Genomic DNA, 15,440 nt, shown 5'->3' with positions numbered 1-15,440 from the left:
GGTTCTCTGTTGAAATGCTCATCAACTCTTTTTCTAATAAATTAGTATTTTAGAGGAAAAAACAAACCTTCTCCCTTAACTTATTAGAGTTGAATTCTAGCATTTCCTAAGACAGCAAGGAAAGACAGGAGGAAACTCAGCTTTAATACTTTACTAGTTTAGGCTAAGCCCTTTAAAATGAGTTTAATATTTTTCATAAATTTAAAGAAATAAATTGATTTCTCCATTATATCAGAAATGAGCAAATCAGTATAGAAATGATAAAAAAATTCTTTTATGGAAGAGTTGTTGAAAGGAGAAATGATCAATTGAAATTTCAAATATACTTCTTTGATATCATTGTTTACAAAATAAACATCATGTATTTTGTTATATGGAAAACAAAGTTTTAACTATTAAATGAGGGTACTCTACACTGTGAGGATAATGCATAATGCCTTTTTCATTTAAACATGTCACATGTAACCTGAAGAGCAGGTTAATCAACAAACATTATTATGTGCAAAAAATTATGCTAAACAGGGAATATAAGCAAAAACAATTAAAAAGTCTTTGCCCTCAAAAAGCTTACATTTGATCAGCAAGATTCATAACATGTTTCCAGATAAGAAAATAGAAAAGCATGTTTGTCAAGCAATGCAAAGTGGTTTCAAGAGGAAAAGGTTATTAACACCTCTTGGACAAAAGGCTTAAAGAAGATAGCTGTTTTCAAGCACTTTAAAAGCTGTCATATATAAGTGGTATTAGACTAGTTTTGATTATCTACAGAGAGACCTAGCAACAACAAGGGTTAGAATACAAAAAAAAAAAAAAAAAAGTGAATTTGGGTTCAATGTCAATAAGCAAATAAACAACTTATGAATAATCAAAGCTTTACAAAAACAAAATGGATTTCATTAATAGGTAACAATCTTCTCTCATTGGAGCACTTAAAGTAGATTTTGTATATTCACTCATCTAATATATTTTCCTTTGAATTATTGTTCATTTAGGAATTGGACTCAATAGACATTGAGATCCTTTGTTGGATCCAATATCGTAGAAATTTGTTTACATATATATGCAAATATACTGCAAATACAGAGCCTTATGCTTTATTAATATTTATAGTTTGCTAGTAAATTATACAAATTACATGTTTGTGCATTCTATAATTGAGTAGTAAGATTGATCTAATCAATGGATCTGATAGCTCATTAACTTAATGGATTCAGATGTTAAAATGAGTTCTTTATTGCTTATAGAATTAAGAAAATATCAATTATTTGACTTCATAATTTTTCTTTTGTGTTTCTTTGGGACCTACTCTATTTTAAGCTGAGATTCCATTCCCAAAAAACAAAATAATCATAAACAATTAAAGAGAGCAAAAAATGTCTTAAATTCGAAAAATAAACAAGGAAGGACTGACATAGTTCTCTGTGTAAACTAGAAAATCTGGGCAAAGGGGGAAACAATTCCCTTTCTCATGCCAGGTAGGATTTTAAAAATGAATTGTACTATATTCAAAAAAGATTGAAAAAGGGGATAACAAATTAAATGGAAACTCTAAAGCTTGTTTTGATGTTTATACAATTTGAATTATGAATAACAATGATCTGAATAGGCTATGCATGTGGTCCTATGAACCTTAGTTGTCTTTGTTATAATATTATTGGTAGTGTGAAAATTGAGTATTATAAATGACATTACTTCATTAATATAATAGGAAATTAAACAATTAGACCTGGGAGAGACTTTATAGATCCTCCAGTTCAATTTCCTTATTTTCCAAATAAGGAAAATGAGATACAGAGAAAGGTAAATCCTCACCCATGTTCAAAATAATAAATTGGAACTTGTTATATGATTACAAACTACATGTACTTTATATATATATATATATATATATATATATATATATATATATATGTCATTTTATACATTTACTATCATACTGTCTTTTGAGTACATTTTGGTGGAGAAAGTAATGCATTTAAGGGGACAAAGAAAAAAGAGAACAAAAGAACAACCATGGGACTTGAAGGAGACTTAATGGTATAAGTAGTGAATGGCAATACTCTATTGTAGTTTTCTGGAGAGGTATTCAAAATTCTTTAATTTAAGCTTCTTGGTTAGAAAAGAAAGCTTTTATATGCCTTGTGATTTTAAAATTCAGCCTGAGAGAAAAAAAAATACTTCTTAGTTATCACTAGCCTCAAAAAGAGAAAAGACAAGTTCACATATGATGCACAAAGGTAGATTTGTTTCAAAAAATATAATCCACAAAAAGATAGAGTAGAATTTGCCTTCTATTATTAATATTGATGAAGTCTGCTTTTGGGGGTTCCTGGTCAGCGAATCAAATGATGAGGTCTAGTTTTTGAGGTTCCCAGTCAGGCAACCAAATGATAAGGTCAGGGTTCCTGGTGGTCACAGAGTTAAATGATGAGGTTAGTGGCAGGTTTGGTATTCAGGGAACCAAATGAAGAGGTTTGGCTCCCCCAAATCCCCTTAAGATTGGTGCAAGGTAGGGAGTTGTTGGAACCCCACTTCTGGTGGCCTAGAGATCCTTTGTAAAGGAATTTACAAACCTGAAAAGCTAGACTGATTAAAAGAAGTTTATTATAGGCACTGGGAAATCAGCCTAATTCCTTAGTGACAAGGTCCCAACAGAGAGGCATAAAATCTCATTAGTAAATAGGTGAAGGGGATAAGGAGAGGGTAATGGTGAGAGAAAATATCATTCCAGGGGGCAGAGGCTGCTATACCAGGAAGAGAGAGAGTTTCCTTGGCATGGCATATTAGGTCCTCTGCAATGACTGAGTTCCAAGTTGGCTCTTTTTATCAATAAGCTAGGTTTCAGTTTGAGCTGGAATTGAATAGAAAAACCTTAGAATTGAATGAGTATTTCTCCAATTCAATGAGGTTAGAATCTCCAACTCCAGACTCAGCTAGCCCCACCTAGATAAAAGAATGAAGCTCTTTGTCCTCGGGTGGAGTCTTTACAGTGGCAGGATTAGAGAGAAAATCTCCTTGAAGGAGCTTCTCAAGTGCTCTACTTCATGGCTCATTCCCAAAGTCAGAAGGAGAGAAAGAGAAAGAGTTCTGGGGCTCCCCTCATCAATATGAATAAGTGAGACAGCTAAGGTTCAATATTAATGGACTGCCTGTCCAGAAGGCTAAATCTATGTTATTGTTTGATTGTTTATTTTCCCTGGGGCAGGGGGTGGATTTCACAACTTTAGTATGGAACACTAGATGTAAAGAAAGAAGGAATTTATATAATGTGTGTGGACTGGATTGTGGTGAAAATCCCATACAAACATCTTATCATGTTTTCCAGTTTGAAAAAGTACTTATTTTCAAAAAAATTATTAAGTTGCTTTAGATTGCAAAACTTAGCCAGTTGTAAAGTATAAACTTACATCTATTTTCTTAATTTGATTAGTTTTTACTAATGGTTTGTTTCCTTGTGCCTCATTCTTTGAGGAAGCATAGAGATTTTTGTATATGGAATAGGCCAGATTGTTAATTTTTAGTTATTAAATATGTGTGTGTATATTTTCCTGTTTCCCCTGAGGAATGGGAATTGTCACTACTTTTAGCTGAGTATTAGTCTTCCTGGTTTTACTAGTACTCATGCACTGAAAGTCATTCAATTTGGTCCTCTTCAGTTGTTATGAGTTGAGAAGCCATATCTCCAAACCTATGGGAATCATTGCTAAATTAACAACTAATAAGATCAACTGTCTTATGGATAAAATGATAATATATAGTGAATAAGCTTGATAGCATCTGTGGAATTCTGGTCTCTCAGATAACTTCCAGATCTTGGCCTTTATTCAAAATAGGAGGCTCCACATGACCATTAAAAAATGAGATTTCATTCCTTTATTTATGATTAAACATGGACAGATCTCATACAGTGAACAAGAAGCTGTGGAGAGACTGTGATCTAGACTGGCAGATGGAGTGCTCACTATTGTAAAATACCAAAAGAAGTCAAAGGAAATCAAGGTAAATTATTTCTTAATTTTTAATCTTAAATTTTTCTTAATCCTGTGATCTCTACACTGGATCTTTAGGAAAATATTCCCATCATGTTCATATGTGCAAAGTAATTATGGTGAATATTAGTTTAAGAAACCTAAACAGCATTTATTAAGCTCTTTGATCCTTATTTCAAGTATTGAGACTTATGTGATTTCTTTGTTATTATTCCTGTACTATGTATGGATGTATTATTGCAGTTCTCTATGAAAATGTGTCTACTCAGAGAAAAGTGTATATATATATATATATATATATATATATATATATGTATGTGTGTGTGTGTGTGTGTGTAAAAATGGATATATATATATACTTATACATACAATACATATATTCATACTTGTGAATTTATGTGTGTAAAATATATATTATGATTTATTATATTTTATCATATATTATGTACTATATTATCAATTTAACTTTTTACCCATCACCTCCAAGGATTAGTATATGATATTTCTCTGTGGCAGACAAAGTGAATCCTGGAATCATGGAACAGTATGACAACTGCAAGATTATATAATGTAGGGAGCATGAATTTAAAGCAAAGAACCTAGATTCTAGTTGAAGCTCTGCTGTTTTCTTGATGAATGACAATGGGTAAAGCCCTCTGTAAAAATATTAATTTGCTCATAATATTCCATCTATGCCACTGCTTTTTTTTTTGAGTAAAGCAATCTGTAAATTTCAAATTTACTATGATTTCTATACTGTATAATTTTAATTGCACACAAAGAGAAAGTAATTCAGATGAAAAGCAATAGAGATGGCAGTCAATAAAACTTTACTGCTGCTCACAAGAGGAGAACATATGCCAGAGGGAATTTTCAGTATGAAACTTTCATTGCCCTTAGTCTAAAAGCAAAATGCAGTGAGGTGATATTCAGGCTCTAAGTGAAGGCTCAGAGTCTCCCAGTGTTCAGATTTATATGTTTTCCTACAAAGATCCTAGAAAAGAGAGGAGATTAATGGAAGATTATCCCACCATCCTTAGCTAAAGATAGTAATACAGTCAAGACCACTAAAGTGAGGTTATTTTATAAATTGTTTAATAAACATTAAGGAATGAGGAACAAGGACAAATGAAGCTCAAACTCTTAACTCTGACATCTAGGAAGAGAATTGGTAAGGAAAAAGAAATATCTGTTTTCTAGTTTGTTAGATCTGTCATCTATGCTTTCTACGAGTTGGGGTTGTGCTTTTCAAATTGGGTTTTATCTGCTCATAGCTAGGTTATTGAAGCAATATTCTGTTGTAAAACAAACAAATATAACTGTGAATGTTAATACAATCAACTATGTGAAGGAACAAAGTCTATATACTTGAACTTGAATGTTTTCATCCTCTACAGAATAATAAGAGGAAACTGAATAAATCAAAGATTAAAGCAGAGAAATTGCATTTAACTTTATTCTAACCTTCAGTTCCTTAAGATAAAATGGATTATACATATGTACTCACAGACTTCTAACAGTAATCTACCTTTCCATCTTTTCTGCTTAGATGACTGGAAATGGATCCATAATTAAACTGAAAGTTTTGAGTTTTCAGATTAGATTAAAGATTAAAGAATGACTTGAAAGAACATTCAGAAACAGAAATGTCAGTACTTGAATCATGCTGAAGAATTAAGTATACAGTCAGAGGGGAAAAGTATCTAGAAACAAGCCAACCAAGTATTACAGAAGCAGCAGATTCCAGAGAACTAAAGGAAGTAGTCAAAGACTATAGCCCTTTGGAGTGAGGAGAGGGTTCTGAGCTGGTGTTCATTAGACATGATTTTTTTTGCTTCTTAAGAGGTCTGTGTTATAGTTATACACACATGTATATTGTATATTCAAGCTGCACACAATTAACATATGTGTTATATATATATGTATACATGCACATATATATATATATATATATATATATATATATATATATACATGTATATGCACGTATATGTCTGTATGTCTGTATCTATATCATCACATCTTTGAAGTTTACTTTCCTTATCATAACCTAAACTATGTTTTAGTGGTAAATCCAAACCAGGGTTATAATTTTAAAGTTTTTCTTAAAATTAAATTTGATTTTAATTTCTCCCATTAAATTTCTGATGATTAAGATGAAGCTGTGGAATTCAATATCTAAGTCAGAAAAGGAAATTAAATAAGTATAAATATATATCTCTAAGCATTTGATTCTCTGATAACAAATCCAGATTGATCTATTTGGATTTTTTATATTGATAATGAATGAACTTCAAGGTATAAGTGAAAGATCTTTGATTTTAGAATTGGGACACTTGGCTCTAAATCTTGTTCCTGCTACTATTTTTCAAGAATTTGGGAAAGTCATATAATCTTGAGGGGCTTGGTTTCCCTATTTTTAAAAATCAAATAATTGTATTACATTATCCTAAGAATTATTTTGTGTGTCAAATCATAGAAAAACCTTTTGAAAATATCACTTATACTTGCAGACAAGATGGTAAAACATGGCAAATGATATTACATTTAGTTGAATTTGCAGTGGATTACATATGATCAAGGTGACTGAATTAGTATTTACTTGGAGATGTTTTTCTATACAGCAAATTCCAATGAAAGGAATATTGAATATGGAATTAGAAGACCTGGGTTCAAATCTGGCCCTGTCACTCATTGAATTACTATGGGTAAACAACATAATTTTCTTAGTTATCACTTTCCTTACCTGTAAAAGAAATAACTTATAAAATCTATAAGTATTTGATTTTAACATTATCTTGACTTGGTTATCTTCTGTTAAGCTGATGCATTCTCCTCACAATTTGGCCTTTTTTATATATTTAAAGACCAATTCAATTCTTTGTCCTCCAGGAAGTATTCTCTTTCCTCTCCATCATACCTTGTAAAACACCTTTTTATTATCTAATAACTCAACTAGTGAAAAATATTGCATATTATATTTATTTATACTGATGTGTTGTCCCTTTATACATAGTATCCTACTTGAAGACAACCATTCTGTTATATTTTGTTTCTGTCCCCAAACATAGTGGTCTGTATTTTATGGTTGCATTAGGCTTGCTGTCTTAATCTATATGGATAGCTCTTGATGTGAATCATTTTCCCACTGACCCAAATGAGAAGCTAGTCTCTAGTCTATAATTTTAGATAATTACCTGGAACAGGAGAGTTTGAACGATTTGACTATGGTCATAGAAGTAGTAAGTTTCAAACACTAGTCATTAGCATAGATATTCCCAACTCTAAGGTTAATCTTCTATCTACTACACCACAATGGCAAACCATACTTAGTACTTAGTAAGTACTTACTAAATATTTGTGATACCCTGTATCAAAGCTCTCTCCTTGAAATAATCCTGTTCAAAAAGGTCAAGAATTTCAAGGGAAATAATGTGAAAAAAATGAAATGGAGGAGGCCTAGCTGTACCTGATCTAAAACTATATTTTTAAGCAGCAGTCACCAAAACCATTTGGTATTGGCTAAGAAAAAGACTAGTTGATCAGTGGAATAGGTTAGATACACAGGACAAAATAGTCAATAACTATAGCAATTTAGTATTTGACAAATCCAAAGACCGCAACTTTTGGGATAAGAATACACTATTTGACAAAAGCTGTTGGAAAAATTGGAAGTTAGTAGGGCAGAAACTGGGCACTGACCCACACTTAACACAGTACACCAAGATAAGGTCAAAATGGGTTCATAACCTAGGCATAAAGAATGAGATTATAAATAAATTAGAAGAACATAGGATAGTTTACCTCTCAGACCTGTGGAAGAAAAAGGATTTTATGACCAAAGAAAAACTAGAGATCATTATTGATCACAAAATAGAAAATTTTGATTACATCAAGTTAAAAAGCTTTTGTACAAACAAAACTAATGCAGATATGATTAGAAGGAAAGCAATAAACTGGGAAAATATTTTTACATTCAAAGGTTCTGATAAAGGCCTCATTTCCAAAATATATAGAGAACTGACTCAAATTTATAAGAAATCAAACCATTCTCTAATTGATAAATGGTCAAAGGATATGAACAGACAATTTTCAGATCAAGAAATTCAAACTATTTCTAGTCATATGAAAAGTTGTTCCACATCATTATTGATCAGAGAAATACAAATTAAGACAACTCTGAGATACCACAATACACCTCTCTGATTGGCTAAGATGACAGGAAAAGATAATGACAAATGTTGGAGGGGAGGTGGGGAAACTGAGACACTGATGCATTGTTAGTGGAATTGTGAATTCATCCAGTCATTCTGGATAGTAATTTGGAACTATACTCAAAAAGTTGTCAAACTGTGCATACCCTTTGATCCAGCAGTGTTACGACTGGGCTTATACCCCAAAGAGATATGAAAGAAGGGAAAGGGACCTGTTTGTGCAAAAATGTTTGTGGCAGCCCTCTTTGTAGTGGCCAAAAACTGGAAACTGAATGGATGCCCATCAATTGGAGAACTGCTAAGTAAACTGTGGTATATGAATGTTATGGAATATTATTCTTCTGTAAGAAATGACCAGCAGGATGAATACAGAGATGCTTGGAAAGACTTGCATGAACTGATGACAAGTGAAATGAGCAGAACCAAGAGATCATTATACACTTCAACAACAATACTAAATGAGGATCAATTTTGATGGGAAAGGCTCTCTTCAACAATGAGCAGATCCAAATCAGTTCCAACCGATCAGTAATGAACAGAACCAGCTACACCCAGCGAAAGAACACTGAGAAGTGAGTGTGGACCACAACATAGCATTTATACTCTTTCTATTATTGTTTGCTTGCATTTTTGTTTTTTCTTCTCAGGTTATTTTTACCTAATTTCTAAATCTGGTTTTTCTTGTGCAGTAATATAACTGTATAAATATGTCTACATATATTGTATTTAACATATACTTTAATACATTTAATATGTATGGGACTACCTGCCTTCTAGGGGAAGGGATGGAGGGAACTAGGGGAAAAGTTGGAACAGAAGTTTTTGCAAGGGTCAGTGTTGAAAAACACCCATGCATATGGTTTGTCAATAAAAAGCTATAATAAAAAAAAATCCTGTTCAAAGTTTTATTTTACTTTTGTAAAAATTTTATCATCAACTTGAATAACACTTAAAAAGTGAACTAGTCAATTTTTAAAGTGACACAATTTTGAGAAGAATAATTAATGCGATGGATGACAGAATAAAGATTTAAAATTATCCCAGCAGGATAGAATGGCAGTTCATGATAAAGTTAAATCAGAATAAATGTGAAGCCTTATATTTAGTTTAAAAATATACCTCATCAATGGCATAAGAACAGTATGAGAGATAAGTGACTTCATACTATGTCATGTGAAAAAAGACCCAGAGATTAGATTAATTAGCTGGCAAATAATCAATAAGGCTTTGTATATAATAAAATCACTGAATTTCTGTTAGAAAAGATATAAAGTCCATCTAGTCCAAGTACTTAACCCCCCAAATCTCCTACAATTAATCACATTTAATTATCAAAATTCATTTTGGAGAGCTGTAGTGAACTTTTTAGGCACCCTATTTGAGTTTTAATATAATAATTAAAATCTTTAACCATTATCAAGTGTTGGTTTTTTTCTATTTGTAGGTTCTAAGTACTACTTCTTATTATTCTTGGGCCAAAAATAAGTCAACAAGTAAAAAAAAATACACTACACACACACACACACACACACACACACACACACACACACATATATATATATATATATATATATATATATATACATACATACACACATATATAGTGCACACACAGTATGTACTAGTCTCTGGGTTGAACATTAGGAATACAAAAAGAAGTAAAAAACAAATATTCCCTTACCCTCACTAAATTTATTTTTAATGGGGAAGATAGTACATAAAAGGATGTTAAAATATTTTAAGGGGTGAGAGACAAGACACTCACATAGGAACAAGGTAAACAAATCAGAAGCATAGCCCTGAAAAAATGGAGAGTCGACTTCATCCCTTTCTTAAGACTAAAAACATGACGCATGATTTAATATCATATAGTACAAAATAGAATATATACTATGCCATGAAACATCATGATATTTTATAAGATAACATAAGAATTATAAGATTAAAACAAAATAAAATAAAATATAACTCTTTTGTCCCTCTTCTCTTTTCTATGTTAAGCATCAACTAGTCTTTAATCCAGTTCTTGGAATTGATTCTCAGGTGACATGGACTTAAACCCTTTATTATTCTAGTTGCCATTCTGTGTATGCTCTTAATTTCCACGAACAGCATATTGTAGCAGATCTCTGTTAAGAGCAAAAGAGAATCTAGTATCTCCTTACTATCAGAAACTATGCTAATTTTCATGTAGTACAAAGTATCTACCTACCACATTGCAGTCTGAAATTCAAATATATTCAAATACATTCTTAAAATCCTGGGTGACTTTCAGACCATACTGTATTTGTGAAGGTTATTTTTGAACACAAGGTATATTATTTCACATTTATCCCTCTGGATTTCATCTTATGAGATTTAAGCTCCCGTTGAAAGGTATGATTCTATATATTACTTAATTTATTACATTATATTAAATATTGAGGAATTTTATTATAACCTCATCAAAATTTGGGTATTTGCCCTTATTTTATTTGAAAAGATCAGAGTATTTGATTGAAAAGATGAAGAGAAAATGATGACACATAGGAGAAAAATATAACAAAATCAAAGAAACTTGTGATTGATTTTCATGTTTCAGGCTACACATAGAACATATAGAACAATCAAATGTAGCAGTGATTCAGTCAAGTGGAGAATTAAAGCTTTAGAGAAATATACCAGAGGGTATATCACCTAAAAGAGATGATGATGGAGAATGGACTTCTCTCTGTCTTCTTACTATCATCCAGCCATTGATAATATTATTGGAGAGACTAGATTTATGTGAGAAAACACAATTAGACAGTAGCAGAAGGGAGCATATAAGAGAAAATGGATCATTTCTGAATAAAGGAAAGGTTTTGTCTATCTTCCTTTTTATCAGAAAAGTACTATTTGTAAGGGTGAACTGGAGAAAAAGCCCAGTCAATATTACTCTGTGTTTAGTTCTGGGTTAATGAAATCTCCATATGGTCTTTAGAGCATGCATGGATATTCTGAAACAGGTTCTATCTTTTTAAGTACATGGTTTAAGTACATAGTTAAAAATGAAGGTTCATTTAGAAAAAACATTATATGGCAAGATCCTTTCCTTCTTTTTTACTTGTCTTCCTGGTTGTCAAGAGATGAAAGAATGATGTAATGGGATTGTTTTTGTCCTTCAACATTTAGCACTCAGATGATCTGTGAATGTAGGTATTACTTATTTGGAGTAGCATTATTTTTCAGGAAATGGAATTGGAGGTTATAACATTGCAAGTTTTGAAAGGTTAGGAAATCAAATCATTAGGTAGTCTAAGAATATATCTATTTATATATAAATAGATTGGTGATATATTCACCATATCTTTATCCCTTCACAACAATAATACTATGAGTTCTTAAAGTATTGAGATTTAAGTTCCTTATTGTATTGAGGAAAATTTAGATTTTTGAAATAACCTAATGAGAACTGGCATATTTATTTACTAGTGTTTTCCATCTTGCAATTTCATATGACTATTGTGACTTTTTATGTCTCCTGCTAACATACTAACTATCTTCCTTAAAATAATGAATATCAAATTCCATCTTTCAAAAAATTAATGATTAAAATTCATCAGTAATAATAACTTGTAGATTGTTGAAAATTACAAAAGCTGGAATAAATAATGAAGAATCTTTATATGGAGAACTGGTCAGTTCAATTAAGCAATTCAATAGGTACCTACCCTTTGCCAATTTGAAGTAGTACTTACATATTAGGTGAAATCTTAGAGAATACTTTATTTCTATTGAATAACAATGACCCAAGAGACTGGGTGAGTTTTCAAATCCTAGTCCAGGTAATGTCAAGATGCTACAGAATCAAATTGGGAATATTTAGAATCTATTGAAATACCATAAATAATAGGCAGATACGGCTATCACAGTGGGAAGTAGGTCTTATTTCAGACCCATGATTAGCATTAGCATTCCAAACCAAATTTAGCAATTATACTTTTCATACCTGATTGAAAATTTACTTTAAGCATTTAATTAAGCAGTAGTAAATTCAATTAGCAGCTGTAATTTGATGATCCCTTCTGAATCTGACCTCCTTTTCAACTGGAAAAATAGCAGTTGGGAGTGGAAAGAAAGTATCTTTCAGCCCATCTCCTAAACGTCTGTGTGGAAGTCATCAATTCGTTGGAATGACTGTATCTTAATTTGATTTGAATCCCAGTAGTATGACTGCCAGGAAAGCAAATTGCAAATACCTTGGTTAATCCCTCTGATAACATGTCTTTTTTGCTAACTCCTTAGTCCCCTACTATTTCAATAGCAAAATAATAGGATAAATAATCACAGTGAAGGCACTAAACTTGATTTTCCCATAAGGCTGGGAAGCAATTTAACCTGTGGTAGAGATGTAAATAAGTTGGAAACAAAAATCGTTATAACTTCTCTATCATCATTGTTCTTTACCTTGATGTTTTCACTTCTCTGCTACCATAGGTAGCAACATAAACTTCTTTATGACTTTTATTTCTCATATTTTGTCTTCACTTAATATTTTAATTTTTGTTGCTATTACTTCAAATAATGATAATATATGCGTTAGTGTTTAACTTTCTACATAGCAAGCATGGGGACAAGTTGAACAAAGTTCATTATATGAATTTAAGGAAATGCTATTTTATAATAAAAACTGGTGACTGTCATATGAAAAGATGCTCCAAGTCATTATTAATCAGAGAAATGCAAATTAAGACAACTCTAAGATACCACTACACACCTGTCAGATTGGCTAAGATGACAGGAAAAAATAATGATTATTGTTGGAGGGGATGCGGGAAAACTGGGACATTGATTCATTGTTGGTGGAGTTGTGAACGAATCCAACCATTTTGGAGAGTAGTTTGGAACTATGCTCAAAAAGTTATCAAACTGTGCATACCCTTTGATCCAGCGGTGTTACTACTGGGATTATATCCCAAAGAGATTATAAAGAAGGGAAAGGGACCTGTATGTGCACAAATGTTTGTGGCAGCCCTTTTTGTAGTGGCTAGAAACTGGAAACTGAATGGATGTCCATCAGTTGGAGAATGGCTGAATAAATTGTGGTATATGAAAATTATGGAATATTACTGTTCTGTAAGAAATGACCAACAGGATGATTTCAGAAAGGCCTGGAGAGACTTACACGAACTGATGCTGAGTGAAATGAGCAGGACCAGGAGATCATTATATACTTCAACAACAATACTAGATGATGACCAGTTCTGATGGATCAGGCCATCCTCAGCAACGAGATCAACCAAATCATTTCTAATGGAGCAGTAATGAACTGAACTAGCTATACCCAGAAAAAGAACTCTGGGAGATGACTAAAAACCATTACATTGAATTCCCAATCCCTATATTTATGCACACCTGCATTTTTGATTTCCTTCACAAGCTAATTGTACAATAATTCAGAGTCTGATTCTTTTTGTACAGCAAAATAATGTTTTGGTCATGTATACTTATTGTGTATCTAAGTTATATTTTAATATATTTAACATCTACTGGTCATCCTGCCATTTAGGGGAGGGGGTGGGGGGGTAAGAGGTGAAAAATTGGAACAAGAGGTTTGGCAATTATTAATGCTGTAAAGTTACCCATGTATATATCCTGTAAATAAAAGGCTATTTAAAAAAAAAAAAAACTGGTGACTGTGAGAAAGTCTGAGATATATGAAAAAAATTTTTTTGTTAAGTTATGGAGGGTCAAGAGATTGTACAAGCGAACAATGTAAACTGAAAATGATACTGCAAATTATATATTTATAGATAGCTAAACATATGATGATTGATCTTGGTCTCATGGAAGTGATGAAACATACCTTTATAATATTAGTTGAAAAGTGGGGTATACACTATGTAAACTTTGTTGATTCAGCTATTTTTTACTTGAATCTTTTTCATTATTTCCAAAAATGGGTGTGAGTGAAACTGTTTTATTGAGCATGAACTAAACAGAAATGATATAACTTTATGAAAAAAAGACTATAAATCCTAAAACCATATTTTTGTTGTAAGGAAAAAAATAAAGTATAATCACTAAGGTAGCTAAGTGATTCTAATTGCTTATTTAATAGTTGAAATCTATATCCATCTCACTTAAGAATATTTTACCTTTATGCAACTAGCATTCACGAACTGATCATAATTCCCTCTATAGACAATTTTTGGCATACATAAGATTTTCCTTTTTCCTTTCCTTGCACCTTCCTTACTTCTTTCATTCCTTTAATTCCTTCCATATTCTCACTTTTCTTCCCATAGTTGTGATTTATTGATGTGGGGAGCTCCCAATAAAGAAAATCCCTTGGTCATTGCAAATTTCACAACTTTAAAGTGCTTGGTAGTGAGGTAACAGTTAAACTTTTAGTATCTTGTCAAGATGACATGTTAGATAGTATTTGAACTTTCTGCTTTAAAAAGGTAGTTCTGTATCCACAATATCATGATGCCTGTCAGAATGTCTTATAAATAATTTCCTTTCAAGATGTTCAAACAAGTCAAATAATACTTATTCACCTTAATTATATGACATTTCACTTATTTATTACATATATACATATATGTTTATATATATATATATATATATATGTGTGTGTGTGTGTGTGTATGTATACAAAGAAAGAAACATGCACACACACACACACACACACACACACACACACCTACAAACATTATAGGTTTCTCTTCCTCCACAAAGATAAAATACACAAAGGAAGGAGAAATCGTAACATGATGAATCATTTATGTGGATAAGAGAATTCTAAGCTAATCCATAAATGAAATTATATGTTAATCAAAGACAAAAAAATATCAATGATAGATTGTAAGCAATTTTTATCTTTTTTAAATTTATTTTTAATACTCATTGCTTTATGAATCATGTTAAGAGAGAAAAATAAGAGCAAAAGGAAAATACCTTGGGGGGAAAAAACAGAAAAAAGAAATGAACATAGCATGTGTTGATTTACATTCAATATTTGTAGTTCTTTTCTTTTTCTGGATACAGATAGCATTTTCTGTCCAAAGACTATTGGGATTGCTTCTGTATCACTGAACTGCTAAGAAGAATGAAGTCTTTTGTAGTAAAAATACAGTTTTGCTGTTGTTGTGAACAATAAATTTCTGATTCTGCTCGATTGACTCAGCATCAGTTCATGTAAACTTTTTCTAGGCCTTTCTAAAATCAACTAGTGCATCATTATTATAGAACAATAATATTCCATTATTTT

This window comes from Sarcophilus harrisii, chromosome 1 (genome assembly GCF_902635505.1).
Source record: "Sarcophilus harrisii chromosome 1, mSarHar1.11, whole genome shotgun sequence".
Lineage (NCBI taxonomy): Eukaryota > Metazoa > Chordata > Mammalia > Dasyuromorphia > Dasyuridae > Sarcophilus > Sarcophilus harrisii.
Note: the sequence above shows the minus strand (reverse complement) of the source record.